The sequence below is a fragment of the Erinaceus europaeus genome, chromosome 14, assembly GCF_950295315.1.
Source record: "Erinaceus europaeus chromosome 14, mEriEur2.1, whole genome shotgun sequence".
NCBI lineage: Eukaryota > Metazoa > Chordata > Mammalia > Eulipotyphla > Erinaceidae > Erinaceus > Erinaceus europaeus.
In genome coordinates, this window is record NC_080175.1 from 24,407,327 (window position 1) to 24,424,832 (window position 17,506).

Here is a 17,506-nt window from a genome sequence, read left to right on the forward strand (position 1 = left end):
AGCAGGGTCCCCACCTGCAGTGGAGTCACTTCACAGGCGGTGAAGAAGGTCTGCAGGTGTCTTTCTCTCCCCCTCTCTGTCTTCCCCTTTCTGTCTTTCCCTCCTTTCTCCATTTCTCTGTTCTATCCAACAATGATGACAACAATAAAACAACAAGGGTAACAAAAGGAATAAATAAATAAATAAATTTAAAAAAAAAAAAAAAGAGGGGAGCAGGAGATAGGGAGAGAAAAAAGACAGAGACTTGCAGACCTGCTTCACTGTTCTTGATGTGTTCCCCTGCATGTGGGGGGCATGGGGCTTGAACCCATCTCCTTGCACATAATGTGTGTGTACTTTTTTTTTTAACGAGTGCAGTCTAGAATGTTCCTAGCTGTGACCATGGATTTCGAGCTCAGACTGACAGAGATGTTACACAGGTTTCTATGCTAAATATGAAAATATGTGGGTCCTGGGTTCGATCTATGGGATAAACAGTTAATGGTCTTTATATACTTTCCTCATATTTGAGAACAGCTCTCTGCCCTCACCTGGCTTTCTATCTCTTCTAAACTCTGACACCATCATCCCAGATATTTTCAGTCTACTTGCATGTGAGCTTTAAGGCTCAGGCAAAAATTACTAAAGACATGGGCCCCTTGGAACATACCTAAAATAGATAATGTGTACAACCAGGTACACCACACTTGGCCTGATAGAGTTGCATTTTCATTTTTTTAAATTTCTTTATTGGGGGATTAATGTTTTTTTAAGAAAGGAGACATTAACAAAACTGTAGGATAGGAGGGGTACAACTCCACACAATTCCCACCACCCCATCTCCATATCCCATCCCTTCCCCCTGATAGCTTTCCCATTCTCTATCCCTCTGGGAGTATGGACCCAGGGTCATTGTGGGTAGCAGAAGGTGGAAGGTCTGGCTTCTGTAGTTGCTTCCCTGCTGAACATGGGCATTGACTGGTCAATCCATACTCCCAGTCTGCCTCTCTCTTTCCCTAGTAAGGAGGGTCTCTGGGGAAGCGGAGCTCCAGGACACATTGGTGGGGTCGCCAGTCCAGGGAAGTCTGGTCGGCATCATGCTCGCATCTGGAACCTGGTGGCTGAAAAAGAGAGTTAACATACAAAGCCAAACAAATTGTTGAACAATTATGGACCTAAAGGCTGGAATAGTGCAGATGAAGTGTTGGGGGGTACTCACTACAGGCTCTTGTGTACTTCTGCTTTCAGGTATATATTTTGCCCTAGTTTATGCATACATGTGCACATATGCTCTATCTCAGGGTACCTCTGACACCATCATCCCAGGTTTTGGGACTTTGTTAGAAAGTGAACCACCTGGAATGGAATTAGAGAATACTATGAAAGGAAAGGTCTCACCCGAGTAATGAAGCTGACGGGTTGTCATTCCACACCTGAAGTCTCTGGACACAGTGTCAATCGTTGCGTTGATTAGGTTGCAATCTTATTTGATATGAATTGAGAGAAGCATGCAGGAAAGTGGGCCCCACCCTAAGGTTCCAGGACTGGGAGAAATATAGGCTCTATAGTGGAAATATGAGGTTCCTGCTGTCTTAGGGTTCAAGAAGACAATGGATAGTTATTGTTATCATGACATTATTTGGTAATTGGGTTAACTTTGAAAGGTCCCTTTGTTAGGGTTTGCTGTATAATACCCAGCATCTTATATATAGCTGTGCCACTGGTTGCTTCTGTTCTACCTGGTCTAGGCTTTTGAGAGAGTCGACATATGAAGACTCAGCCTATGTATTAAAAAGACTCATTCTGTGTTTAAAAAAGTTTGAGACATACAATCAATTTTCCCCTCTCATATTAATTAAATAGTGATTTATATAACTGCAGATTAATAGGAGTGTACATAAACACCATTCCCACCACCAAAAGACTGTGTCCCATTTCCCCCCCGCCCCCCCCAGCTGCCCCGGGAAGCCGAATGTCCACCCTCCCCCTCACCACAGGGTTTTTACTTTGGTGCCCTACTCTTGATTTAGTCAGATCCTACTTTTAGTTTCCCTTTCTGTTCTTCTTTCTCAACTTCTGTTGATGAGTGGGATCATCCCATACTCATCTTTATCTTTCTGACTAAGCTCACTTAGCATAATTCCTTCTAGCTCTGTCCAAGATGGGTCAGAGAAGGTGGGTTCATTGTTCTTAATAGCTGCATAGTATTCCATTGTGTATATATAAACAGCTTTCTCAGCCACTCATCTGTTGTTGGGCATCTGGGTTGCTTCCAGGTTTTAGCTATTATGAATTGTGCTGCTATGAACATAGGAGTACACACCTCTTTTTGGTTGGGCATTATGGAACCCTTGGGTTCCATATCCCCAGGAGAGGAATTACTGGGTCATATGGAAGATCCATGTCTAGCCTTCTGAGAGTTCTCCAGACTGCTCTCCAGAGAGGCTGGGCCAATTTACATTCCCACCAGCAGTGCAGAAGGCTTCCTCTGTCCACACAGCCTCTCCAGCATTTGTTGCTGCTGTCCTTTTTGATAAATGCCATTCTCACAGGAGTAAGGTGGTAGGTATCTCACTGTTGTCTTTATATGCATTTCTCTGACAATCAGCGACGTGGAGCAGTTTTTCATATGTTTGTTAGCCTTTTGGATATCCTCTGAAGTGAATGTTTTGTTCATATCCTCTGCCCATTTTTGAATGGGGTCATTTACTTTTTTTGGTGCTAAGTTTGCTGAACTCTTTATATATTTTAGCGATTAGTCTCTTGTCTGATGTATGGCATGTGAAGATCTTCTCCCATTCTGTAAGGGGTCTCTTTCTTTGTGTGATAGTTTCTTTGGCTGTGCAGAAGCTTTTCAATTTGATGTAGTCCCATTGGTTTGTTTCTGCTTTAGTCTTCCTTGCAATTGGGTTTGTTTCATCAAAGATGTCCTTGAGGTTTAGGTGGGAAAGAGTTCCACCAATGTTTTCCTCTAAGTGTTTGATAGTTTCTGCTCTAACATCCAGGTCCTTGATCCACTTGGAGTTGATTTTTGTTTCTGATGAGATAAGGTGGTTTAATTTCATTCTTCTGCATGTTTCAATCCAGTTTTCCCAGCACCATTTATTGAAGAGAGCCTCCTTCTTCCATTTAATACTTTGGGCCCCTTATCAAAGATTAGATGGCCATAGGTGTGGGGGTTTAGTTCTGGGCTTTCAATTCTGTTCCACTAGTCTCTGTGCCTATTTTTGTTCCAGTACCAGGCTGTTTTGATGATGATGGCATTATAATATAGTTTGAGATCTGGGAATGTGATGCCTCCATTTCTGTTTCTTTTCCTCAACATGGTTTTGGCAATTCTAGGGGTTTTCTGGTTCCAGATAAATGACTGTAGTTTTTGTTCTATTCTCTTAAAGAAGCTTGGTGGAAGTTTGATGGGTATTGTGTTAAATTTGTACATGGCTCTGGGGAGAATATTCATTTTGATGATATTTATTCTTCCAATCCATGAGCATGAGATGTATTTCCATTTCTTGGTATCAGTTTCTATTTCCTTGAATAGTGACTCATAGTTTTCAGTATACAAGTCTTTCACTTCTTTGGTCAGCTTTATTCCTAGGTATTTTATTGATTTTGCTACAACAGTGAATGGGAGTGATTTCTGGATGTCTTCTTCTTCTTCAGATTTAGTGTTTGCATAAAAAAAATGCCACTGATTTTTGTACATTGATTTTGTAGCCTGACAGCTTGCTATATTGCCTAATAACTTCCAGTAGTTTTCTGCTGCATTTTTTAGGTTTTTCTATGTATATTATCATATCATCTGCAAATAGTGAGAGCTTGACTTCTTCTCTTCCAGTCTGTATTCTTTTAGTACAAGTAGTAATATAATGAAACATTCTTTAAAAGTGAAACTATTCAGGCTGCTCACACTGTTAATCATGGTACTGAATGATGATTTAATATATGTCTTATTATAAAATATAATAAAACTAGAAAAAAAGTCTAATGACCATAAACAGTGGGAGATGATATGGTAGAGTATACAAAAACTTCAAAATAATCAACAAATAAACCATTCAAAAAAGGGGATATAATAAGTTACTAGACATAAGGTCAGCATAGTAAAATTTTTATTAAATTTCTAGTTGAAAATAAAATTTCAAAACATTCAATAACATCACAAACATTCATAAACTTTAAATGTCTATCAAAGACAAAAGCATTTACACAGAAAATTATGAAGCATATAAACTATAAAATTATGGGCCATTTAAATTATGTGTTTACAAAACATGGAAGTATGTGAGCTATGACTATTATAACATATAAAATGTGCATTTGCAAACATAAACTATGAAATACATACTACCCTAAAGCATTATTGCAAGAAATCATAGACCTAAGTAAATGAAGACATAAACAGTATTCATGAATTTGAAGACTACATTTGAAAGATGTCTATTTCCCTCAAATTGATAAATGAATTCTGTGCAATGTTAATTAAAAATTCTTCAAAAGTGTGTGTGTGTGTGTGTGTGTACATGTGTTAAATATACACAATCAACAAGCTAATTCTGAGGTTTAACTGGAAAGGCAAATACCCAAGAACAAATGAAATGTGTTGAAAACGGGACAACAAAGAGGAGTGGCTTGAGTACTAGATATGCTGATATCCAGGTAATACAGAATTGGAGCAAGGATAGATGAGAACCAGTGGAACAGAGTCTAAAAACATGCCCATACAGAGGTAGAGATTCGATTTATGATAAACATGACACTTTGGAGAAATGGGAGGGATATATATATATATATTTCTAGATCAACTGTATAGCCATATGGAGACAATGAAGTTTGACCCCTACCTCACACCATACACACGAAAAATCATTTTTTTAATTTAATTTTATTTTTGTTACCAGAGCATTGTTCAGCTCTGGCTTATGGTGGTGAGGGATTGAACCTGGGATTTTGGAGCCTCAGGCATGACAGTCTATTTGCATAACCATTATGCTATCTGCCCTCCACCCAATAAGTCAATTTCAAGGTAATTTAGATCCAAATATTAAAGAGGGAAAAAAAAGACAGAATAAAAGATTGGTACATGGGGGAGTCGCACTGTAGCGCAGCGGGTTAAGCGCAGGTGGCACTAAGCACAAGGACCCGCATAAGGATCCTGGTTCAAGCCCTGGCTCCCCTCCTGCAGGGGTGTCGCTTCACAAGCAGTGAAACAGGTCTGCAGGTTTCTATCTTTCTGTCCCTCTCTCTGTCTTCCCCCTCCCCTCTCCATTTCTCTCTGTCCTATCTAACAATAATAACTACAACAATAAAACAACAAGGGCAACAAAAGGGAATAAATAAATAAATATATTTTAAAAAAGACTGGTAGATGGAAGTATCTTCATGGCTTTGGGAAAGGAGTTTTCTTCATTAAGAATTAAAACAGTGATCATCACTTCTCAGCCTTTTAACTAAGATCAAGCATAGTATCTGTTTTTAACCAATTTAAAACACATTTATCACTAAAAGCTTAAATATTCTGCCTGTAAAAATGTTTAGTCTTCTGGAAATGGCATTGACAGGCATTCGCAATGGTCCAACGTTTGACCTACCAACATAGGCTGTCCTACAGCACAGCCTCCAACCAAACTAGGCTATCCAGAACCCCAGGTAATAGAACTGTTTACCATTACACCAAGAAGGTTGGGAAGGGACCCAAATCTGCCTGTGATAGCTGTCCAGGCCGACTTGCAGGGTTCGTGTGGGGAGGCCTAAAGTCCTTAAGAGGCTGCCAAAAACAAAAAAGCATGTCAGCAGGGCCTATGGTGGCTCCATGTGTGCTAAGTGCGTCCGACACAGGATCAAGCCTACTTTCCTTATTGAGCAGCAGAAATTGTCATCAAAGTGTTGAAGGCACAAGCACAAAGTCAGAAAGCTAAATAAACGGAGCAATTTTGAGTAATAATAATAAAGAACTTAAAAAATGTTTAATAACAGCAAACCATAACAAAAGGACTTTTCAAAGTTAACCCAATTACCAAATAATGTGATGATAACATTAACTATCGATTGTCTTTTTGAACCCTAAGACAGCAGGAACCTCACATCTCCACTATAGAGCCCCTACTTCCCCCAGTCCTGGAACCCTTGGATAGGGCCCACTTTCCCGTATGCCTCTCCCAATCCATATCAAATAATATTGCATCCGCCGATCACAACCTAACCAACGCAACGATTGCCACCTCAACATGCTTCACCTCAGACTGTGTCCAGAGACTTCACAAGTGGAATGACAACCCTTCAGCTTCGTTACTCGGGTGAGACCTTTCCTTTTATAGTACACTCTAATTTCATCTCAGGTGGTTCACTTTCTAACAAAGTCCCATAACCTAGATATACACCAGTTTCTGTGAGAGAGAGCTTATGTTCACACGTATCCATAAACTGCTGCAAAATATATACCTGAAAGCAGAAGTACACTAGAGTTTGCAGTGAGTACCTCCCTAACACTTCCTCTCCACTATTCCAAGCTTTGGGTCCATGATTGCTCAACAATTTGTTTGGCTTCATATGTTAACTCTCTTTTCAATCACCAGGTTCCAGATGCCACCATGATGCTGGCCAGGCTTCCCTGGATTGAAGACCCCACCAATGTGTCCTGGAGCTCAGCTTCCCCAGAGCCCCACCCTACTAGGGAAAGAGAGAGGCAGACTGGGAGTATGGACCGACCAGTCAATGCCCATGTTCAGCGGGGAAGCAATTACAGAAGCCAGACCTTCTACCTTCTGCAACCTTCAATGACCCTGGGTCCATGCTCCCAGAGGGATAGAGAATGGGAAAGCTATCAGGGGAGGGAGTGGGTTATGGAGATTGGGTGGTGGGAATTGTGTGGAGTTGTACCCCTCCTACCCTATGGTTTTGTTAATTAATCCTTTCTTAAATAAAAAAAAAATTAAAAAGAAAAAAAAATGTTTAATAGTCCCCACCTGTGGAGGGGAAGCTTCCTAAGTGGTGAAGCAGGTCTGCAGCCCTCTCTATCTTCCCCTACCCTCTCGATTTCTGGCTATCTCTATCCAAAAAGTTTTTAAATGAAAAATTTTAATATACTTGAAAAAGAAGTCAGACTCAGAAAATCACAAACTATAGAATTCTATTTTATTGGGGGGTGGGCGGTAGAGCAGTGGGTTAAGCGCACATGGCTCGAAGTGCAAGGACCTGAGCAAGGATCCCAGTTTGAGCCCTTGATTCCCCACCTGCAGGGGGATCGCTTATAAGCGTTGAAGAAGTTCTGCAGGTGTCTTTCTCTCCCCCTCTCTGTCTTCCCCACCTCTCTCTACTTCTGTCTGTCCTATCCAACAACAATGACAACAATAACAACAACAATAATAACAACAATGATAAACAACCAGGGCAACAAAAGGGATAAAACAGCCTCCAGGAGCAGTGGATTTGTAGTGCAGGCACTGAGCCCCAGCAATAACCCTGGAGGCAAAAAAATTCTATTTTATTAATTTCAAAAAGAAACCAATTGATTTCTGGTAGTAAATGTTACTGGCAATTGTTTCTGAGGTGCTGGTGCTATTATGACTTTATGGTGGTTATGATGACATGTTAACTTTTTGAACTGTCATGATTTGTGTACTTCTAGGTATATACTGATTTTTTATTTTAAAAGTAATAAAAAACAAAAAGCATTCAGCCCATGTGTTGTTTTAACGGAGCTGGCTTCATGGGCGGGTAACAGAGACTCGAGGACACATGGCTGGGCCGGGAAGCTGTATTTCTTTATTCACAAACAACGATTCATAAACTAACCCAAACTAATCACCAAACAGAACTCTCCTGCCTCCTTCTCACATGGCGGCGCCAAGAAGTTTCTAATTCTGTCGGGGTTCTTTGGGGCGGGGACAAGCGCCCCCAAAAGTAGCAGGACTAAACCACTTTTCCTGGCAGGGGGAGAGCTAGACCAAACCAATGTAAAGCATACAACACCCATGAATCAATAACATCATAAGTTTCAAGATTTATAGTATTAATCCTGTGAAGTCAGAATTTCTGTGGCAGAAATAAGCATTTACAAACAGTATATGTTAGTTACACTATATACTTGAATTAAAATGTAATAATGGAAAAAAAATGTAATAATGGACTTCATTTTATTATTATTTTTTAACTTTAAAAGAATTATTTTAGTGGGGGCTGGTGGTTTATAGTACAGTTGACACATAGGTACAATTTCTCATCCCCCATCGACTTCATTTTAGAGCACTTTCAGGTGAGCAGAGAGTACAAAAAATTGTCATGTAACCCTCACCTCCCTCACTTCCCTTACCACCAGTACCATCAGTTTCCTGTATTATTAGCATCTTGAATCCTCAGTGTGGAACATTTGTCACAATTACAAATCATTATTAACTTAAGTCCATAGTTTGTTCTCATTAGTATTCACCCTTTGTGTAAGTTCCATAGGTTTTGACAAGTGAATAACCACATCTTGATCATTACAGCTTAATGGATTTTTAGATTTATTTATTATTATTTTTATTGCCTCCAGGGTTATAGCTGGGATTCTGTGCTGGCACTACAAATCCACTACTCTGGCAACCGTTTATTCCTTTTTTTTTTTTTTTCTTTTTTCTAATTTTATTAGATAGGACACAGATTAATTGAGAAAGGACAGAAACATAGAGGGAGAGAAAGCTACCTATCTACAGACCCGCTTCACCACTTGTGAAGTGGATCCCCTACAGGTGGCAAGTGGGGGCTCAAACCCTAGTCCAAGGAGCTCAAGAGCTTGGTAATATGTGTGCTTAACCAGGTACACCACTGCCCAGGCCCTAGATTTAATTTGCCATTGGATCTTTTCACTTTATACAGTTTCCATAATGGTTATCTTTTGCCATTACTGATTGATTTTGTCTTTATAACTAGAGTTATTTCCCTGATATGATCTAAGTTTCTTTTGATAACTTAATTTAAATAATGTCAAGTTAAGAATTTAGGGTAAAGTACTTGGATAAACAAATGTTTCCCCCCTACACACACCAGACCTAAAATTTCAGGGTCAGCCTACTTTCCATTTTCTGTACTAGTTGGATGTGTCCACATTCTGGTGAGTGACTGTATTCTAATATTGTAGGGAGGACTTGCCATGGGCTACTTTACCCTCAGCCTACATACTACAGTTTGTTGAATCACAGTATGAATCAACACAAGAATCAGGATAGGAAGTGCAAATTCTTACATCTGGCACAATCATCTCCAAAGATTTTGTATATTTTATCATGTACACATCAGAACTTCAACCATACTCAGTCAGAAGAGGATCTGGACAGCAAATTTCTTCTCTACTCCTTCCCTTGCATTCCTTAGGGAAGTAGCTCAGAAATTATTAATTATGTGACAGGAGAGGAAAAGTCTCACCTGCCTTAGTTTACAAAGAAGTAGGTACTCACAGTTTCTAGAAAATACTTAGGACTGACAGGTAACTTTAATGGCTATATTCTGGTCTTGGAGTAAACTCCTGGTCTGCAGTTATGAGCACTGAATTAGAGATAATCTATTTTTTAGTCATCGAAAATAACACACTACATTCCAACAACTCCAATATGTTTAGAAGTAAAACAAACAAACATAAAAAAAAACTTGTCACACAGCCACAACCTAGATAGAATTGCTAGAATTCAAAGTCAAGAATAACATCATAAATAATTCAAGGTTGTCATGAGACACATTGGGATTGCCAACATTTTAATATCAAAATCACCACTTGGATGGTCTCACTCTCATATAATTTTATTAAATCAAAATACTGGGAAAGATTAAACTGCCATTTACTCTAGAGTTAATAAAACTTTTCTCCATAGAAAATATGAAAACAATATGACTATGGGGATTTATTTAGAATTTTAAGAATGTAAAACAATGTTAAGTATTTTAATATCTATTTGTATATCCATATTCACAATGATACTATTTTATTTAATAAATATGTGCTTTTGAAAGCTTCAGTGAAGTCGGTTGTTACCTGGGCTTAAGTTACTACAAAGCAAGAAATGAATTCTTTATATGATGGCTAACTAGATCTCTGAATCTCAAGCCAAACCTGTCCTCTGATGTGTTTCTCAAATATGTTTAAGTAAGTGGAAGGGCACAGATACAGATAGTAATGATAGAATACATGTCCATCCCATGAAGTTAGTGTGATCTAGTGACCATCATCTAAAGTTAAGTCCATGCTCTTGTCATTTTCTGAGTGGTTGCTGTCATTTGATTTATGAAGTAAGAATGTATTGTGTTGTTCTTACATGAAAATGACTCTTGAGCAGCCTGTGAACTCTGAATTCCTTATAATAGTCCTTTTGAGTTGTATGGAATTGGTCTAAACTCTAATCTATGCCACTGCCTAACTCCCATGTGAGAGCCAGACCTGAAGGTAGCAAGCTGAATTATGCCTTTAATATGTATTTATTTTTTTTAATTTATTATCTTTATTTATTTTTTGGATAGAAACAACAAGAAATTAAGAGGGAAAGGGTGATAGAGAGGAAAAGAGACAAAGAGATACCTGCAACACTGCTTCACCCTGCAGCTTTCCCCCTGCAGGTGAGGGCTGGGGGCTCAAACCTGGGTTATTAGGCATTGCAACATGTGTACTCAACCAGGTATACCACCACCTGGCCACTCTTTTAATATTTATTTACATCAGAAATCTACAGAAAATTGCCAATAAAGTTTGTGTCATGAAAATATGTATATCTATGAAAGCGTGTACCATTTTATTTAAAAGATGGAGTTTCAGTACAAAGAGAATTCCTATTGCTGGTTTTCATAATCTGTCTCATGTATTCAGTGAGTCTATTCACAAATTCTTGCTCATTTACTTTTCAGTAAAAGTCTCCATTTCAATAGAAGAACTTTCCCAGGGATGCCTGGAATCTGGGGTGTACAGACTGACACTGAGCATGTGTGGACAGCTGCCTTAAGAATAGCAGGTGGTTTTAAAAAATCACAGGAAGTCCGTTAAGCCTCTTCTTGGAACAACTGTTGAAAAAATAATTTCTCTGAAAAATATTCTCTTCATAGCTCTAAGAACCCTTCAAAACTACCATATGTCAGCTTGATTTTACCAAGGCCCCTTATAATGATGTTATATTTCTTATACATGTCCCTGTAGGCTAGAATATACCTCCCACAAATAAAATCAAGGAGTGCCTGCATCTTGCCTTTACCTGAAAATGTCTTGGGGTTATAGTTATGACATGTCATCACTCAGAGATTAGAGCATCAGACTAAATAAGCTGGCAACAGAACCCCAAAAGAAAACATACAATAAGTCACAAGGCTGTAAAAACTCTAGGACCAGAAGAACAAGCAAGATCTTGTCCCTGCACCTACCTACAGCAAAATAGGGAGTCATTCCCTTATGGGGAAAAAAATGAACCTTAACCCAAATCTTCATTTCAAGCCTTATCTCAAGAGCCATGAGATTAAGAATGAAGAGTACAGTTACAAGGGGTTGGGTGGTGGCACACCTGGTTGAGCACACATGTTACAATGTGCGAGGACCCACATTCGAGCCCTGCATGGGAAAAGCTTTGTGAGTGGTGAAGCAGTGCTGCAGGCGTTTCTCTGTATCTCTCCTCTCTATCACCCCCTTCCTTCTTGATTTCTGGCTGTCTCTATCCAATAAATAAATAAAGATAAATCTAAAAAAAAACCAATCTGTTTACACCTTTTATGTTGGACAACTGTCACACTAAATCATGTTCCATAGTGGAAATTAGCCCCACTGTTACACTATCTGATGCTCAAGGGTGGCTGGGAAGGGGTGGGGGGCATGCCCCTAAGTCTCTTCTTTCATCACACTCACCACACACTGAGAGTCTAACTAAAATTGGAAGCAGTTAAGAAATCCTAGAAGAAAAGCGGAATAAACCGGAAAAATGTGCTAGCACTTATTTTGAGCACTTAGATGCAAATGTCCTTCCTGATAGGGGCAAAGCCATCTAAACAGTCCTTCTCACCCTCCCCACTACAGCCCACCTCACTTCTTTTCTTTGTCACCTTTATGATCTCCCACTTTACTTTTTCCCCTTATGCTTCCTTCCTGTTCTTTTACCTCACTTCTCTAATTACACTTGAGCAAACATTTTACTCTTTTTTCATTATTTGCTAAACTTGGATCAGTGACTTAATGGTTTTCAATATTGTAAGATTATAAGAGTACAGTTCTACACTCCACCCACTTCCAAAGTTCTGTGTTCTCCTCACTCCCACACTGATAACCACCATAGTTCTCATAAAGCCTTAGAGTTTGGCTACTTCTCTTTGTCCTTTTCTTTTTAAGTTCATATGTTTCAATTTTATATATTCTATTTTTTATTTTTAAAAAAGTTTTATTGAGTAATGGTTTACAGTATAGTCTTTTCTTCACCATTCCCATCACCCAAAGTTCACATATGAGTGAAACCATCTGCTAATTGTCATTCACCTCCTTACTACACAAAGGAAATCACCCCCCAGTTTCAGCAATTTTGTCCAGAAGGATATAATATCATTTTTTTAAATTTCAACAGTAAGAAGAGTATTTAAATAAAAAATTGAGATATAGTACAATCCAGCAAATAAAAAATTAAGATACAGTATAATCTGGCAATAATATTCCTAAGTATATATCTAAAAGATATGAAACTATCAGTTTGAATGGTTCTACACACCCCTGTGTTCATAGTTACATTATTCACAATATAAAGAGTGAGCACAACCTAAATGCCCATCAATAGGTGACTGTATTAAGAAATTATGGGATGTGTACTCAATGGAGCGAATATTTCTGAATACTTAGACTGAACCTGCTATGAACCAGTACCTGTAGACAAGAAAATAATTGCACTGGGGTCTGACAGAAAAGAAGGGAGAAGGACAGAGGAGCAGACTGGCTTTTCAACATATCTAACTAATTGGACATGCCAGTGGGGCATCCAGGGAGGTAGCAATAAGTGGTTGGAAATATTAAGCAGGAGCTCAGAGAGAGGACATTCTATTGAGTGCCTGCTATAGTATCATATTGTGTTTGGCAGTGGGAGTACTTTTTGAAAAAAAACTTTCTCCAGGGACTTTAAGAGAACAAACAAGTGCACTCAAATGTGTGAAACGTGGAGAGGGTTCTGAGCAGTGGTATACTTGTTGGGTATGCATGAGGACCAAGGAGAGAGCCCCCACTCCTCATTTGCAGATGGAAGCTTCATAAAAAGTGAAGAGGGTCAGCAGGTGTCTATCTTTACCTCTCTACCTTCCCCTCCGCTCTCAAATTCTGTCTTATCAAACAAAATAGGGAAAATATGGCCACTGGAAGCAGTGGATTCATTGTGCAAACACTAACCTCCAGCAATAACCCTGACGGGTAAGAAAAAGTGTGGAGAGAAAAAATGAGGGGAGATACTCACTCTCATATAGCAGACCTGGCAAGATGGTCTCCATAGATATTAAATTCGGGGTTGGCCCTTGGTGCTCTTGCTGCCAAGTGGATTCTACCAACATAATCAATGGAATGCTAATTTCTTTGGCTTATGTTCTTCCTTCTCTAACTTGGTATTGATTCCCCAGCAGCAGAACAATCTCCATCCCTATCTGGAGAGAGAAAATCTGTATTTCCTTGCCAAGTTGTTTTAAACTCTTGTTCTTAACATTTTTTTAAAATCAAGTTTAATACTATGCTAATTTTTCAAATATCTTATGAGTTCTTAGATTTCTTTCCTTTTATTTCCCAAACACTGGGACAAATCCTAGGATATTTTGGATGAATATGCAGACTCACTGAAGCTGTCAGTCTAATGGTCTGCAAGAATTTCCTGGGAATACAAGTGCACTGTTCCTGGGAATCTCTTCTGTCTTGTGACATCTGACCAAACTCACTTTGCATTTCAGAAACCTTTCCAATTTTTGTGGTGAAACTCTCTGATTATTAACTTATCAGATCTTGGAACTACTAGGTTACCCTGCCTGCAAACCCATTTGCCTGAGCATCACATTTTAGCCATTTATATCTATATCCTATAACCTAAAAAAATCTACAGAGGCTGATTAAATGAACTAAGGTTTATATAACCAGCTTAACTCTCCCAGTTCTTTCTCAGATGTCAGAATTAACCCAGACAAACCAAAAATGGAAACACAAAGGTCAGATACCTGCTATGTTTTCATCCCTTTAAAGGAAAACTCCATTTTTATGTCTTTTTTGTGCCAACAACACTGCTTTCTATCCACAAGTTAGCTTTAAGAAAACAAGCTGCTTTGTACATTGGTGTGCGGGTCCATATTTAGTTAATAGCTGCAATTAGCTTGGATACTTCTCAGTAGGAGTTTATTTTCCTGGGTTTTCAATTTAGATTATCAACATCCATTTAAATCATAGTGCATTAATCAATCGATCAATTAATTAATCAAATTAATGAAATACTCATAGTTCATTAAGCAGCCAATCAATTCTTAAGCATTATTTGTGATACTCAGATTACATGGAATTGTTACAGAACACTTGTATTGAAGTTAAAGCTGGTGGTTGGTTCTAGAATTTTTGACATTTTGTGTCATTTAATCAAGTCCTCTAGCTATAGACAAAAGAGATGGAGGACTTATCAGGCAGGACAATATTTTACCTCATTGCAGATACTACTCCTGTGTGACTAGTTTATTAAATATGAATTAAATGGGCAGAACTAATAAATATGAAGCACAGGGTAAAAATGTCTTATAAAATTTATTTATTTATTTATTTATAGTTTTGCTTCCAGGGTTATTACTGGGGTTCGGTGCCTACACTACAAACCCACTGCTTCTGGAGGCTGTTTTTTCCCTTTTGTTGCCCTTATTGTTTATCACTGTTGTTGTTGTTATTGTTGATATTAATTGCTGTCATTGTTGTTGGATAGGACAGAGAGAAATCGAGAGAGGAGGGGAAGACAGAGAGGGGGAGAGAAAGAGAGACACCTGCATCGCCTCTTGTGAAGCACACCCCCGCCCCCCGCAGGTGGGGAGCCAGAGGCTAAAACCGGGATCCTTGAGCCGGTCCTTGTGCTTTGCGGCATGTGCGCTTAACCCGCTGTGCTACCGCCCGGCCTCCATAAAATATTTTTAACATTTTACTCTTTCAAGTATGTAGGATATCTTAGTCTACTTCCTACTGCTGAGGAAAATGAGAGAATAACAAACCAGTAAAATCATCAGAAGGGTTACTATGCATAAGAATTACTATGTACAGGTGAATCATTGAGAACTATAAAAGTTGCACAGAATCTTCAGGGCATAAGTTTAGTTCATACTTTTTTATGATTCTTTTTTTAAGATTTTAATTTTTATATTTATTTCTTTTCCCTTTTGTTGCCCTTGTTTTTTATTGTCCTTGTAGTTATTATTGTTGTTGTTATCGATGTCTTTGTTGTTAGGACAGAGAGAAATGGAGAGAGGAGGGGAAGACAGTGAGGGGGAGAGAAAGACAGACACCTGCAGACCTGCTTCACCTCCTGTGAAGCGACTCCCCTTCAGGTGGGGAGCTGGAGGCTGGTCCTTGCACTTCGCGCCACATGCGCTTAGCGCTTAACCCACTGCGCTACTGCCCGACTCCCAGTTTTTGATGATTCTTTACCCCCCCTCAGTATTTGGAATAGTCAAGATCCTAAAAAAGCCATAGGAAAAGCAAGCAAGCAAAAACACTGCCTCCTATTCCAGATTCTATCTCTAGTAACATTCAACAAGTTAGTATAGTTTATTGGTGTTGTTTAGATTATTATTATTTAATAGACATTTTTGAGCCCCCAGACTTTGTTATATTAACATTAGGACTATGTCAACTCTTACTAAACTTAGTCTCAAACATTCTAATGTTGTCTAAGGAAAATTTTTTTTCTTTTTCTTTTCTTTTCTCTCTCTTTTTTTTTTTTTTTTTTTTGCCTTCAAGGTTATAGCTGGGGCTTGGTGCCTGCACTACAAATCCACTGGAGGCCATCCCCCCCATTTTGTTGCCCTTGTTGTTATTGTTGGAGAGGACAGAGAGAAATCGAGAGGAGGGGAAGACAGAGAGGGAGAGAGAAAGACAACTGCAGACCTGCTTCCGCGCTTATGAAGCAACTCCCCTGCAGGTGGGGAGTTGAAGACTCCAACCTGAATCCTAAGCCCATCCTTGTGCTTCACACCTTGTGCTCTGCACCATGTGCGCTTAACTTGCTGCGCTACCGCCTGGCCCCCGGAAAATTTATCTTTTCCTGACATATGTTAGTCTTGGATGTCATGTGGTCTTCACGATGAAGCCCCTCTTTTTTAGCTTTCCATTTGAATATGGCTCTGATGTTAACAACTTTTCTCAAGGTCAGACTATTTTGCAGTTTCATGTGATGACACTTATTCTTTTGGATCAATCAACTGAAATATTAGGTAGAGTTACAGAGGTACTTTGATTCCACCAACATTTAAAATGATTTTTGCCAACAAAGTTCTATAAATCAATATTTCCTCAATCAAGTAATATTGGAGTTGGAAGAGAAAAGATATTTAAAGTGATTTTGTATTTTATTATTCACAATAACACCCATATATATATTTAAAGGCTACTAATTATAAATATAAAGTGGAAAGTAGGGAGTCAGGCAGTAGCACAGATGGTTAAGCACAGGCAGCGCAAAGCACAAGGACCAGTGTGCTTCCCACCTGCAAGGGAGTCGCTTCACAGGCAGTGAAGCAGGTCTGCAGGTGTCTATCTTTCTCTCCCCGTTTCAGTCTTCCCCTCCTCTCTCCATTTCTCTCTGTCCTACCCAGCAACAATGACATCAATAACAACAACAATAATAACTATAACAATAAATAAGTGAAATAAGTCAGAAACAGAAGGATGAATACGGGATGATCTCACTCTCAGGCCAAAGTTGAAAAACAAGATTAGAAAAGAAAACACAAGACGAACCTGAAATGGAATTGGAGTATTGCACCAAAGTAAAAGACTCTGGGGTGGGTGGGTAGGTGGGGAGAATACATGTCCATGAAAAATGATGAATGAAATAGTGGGGGTTGTATTGTTAAATGGGAATCTGGGGAATGTTATGCATGTAAAAAAAAAAAAAAAGAAGAAGTAGAAACGCAAAGCAGAAATTGACTGAGTTTGGAGTATGGCACCAAAGTAAGAAAGCAGAAGTACACTAGAGTTTGCAGTGAGTATCCTCCCTAACACTTCCTCTCCACTATTCCAAGCTTTGGGTCCATGATTGCTCAACAATTTGTTTGGCTTTGTATGTTAACTCTCTTTTCAGTCATCAGGTTCCAGATGCCACCAGGATGCTGGCCAGGCTTCCCTGGACTGAAGACCCCACCAATGTGTCCTGGAGCTCAGCTTCCCCAGAGACACACCCTACTAGGGAAAGAGAGAGGCAGACTGGGAGTATGGACCAACCAGTCAACGCCCATGTTCAGCGGGGAAGCAATTACAGAAGCCAGACCTTCTACCTTCTGTAACCCTCAATGACCCTGGGTCCATGCTCCCAGAGGGATAGAGAATGGG

At 39.2% G+C, this 17,506-nt stretch overlaps 1 pseudogene; it reads left to right on the plus strand.

The window, feature by feature from the left end:
* The first annotated feature begins 5,549 nt into the window (after window positions 1–5,549).
* Window positions 5,550–5,903, plus strand: LOC103120082 (large ribosomal subunit protein eL34-like; annotated as a pseudogene).
* Window positions 5,904–17,506: the final 11,603 nt, after the last annotated feature.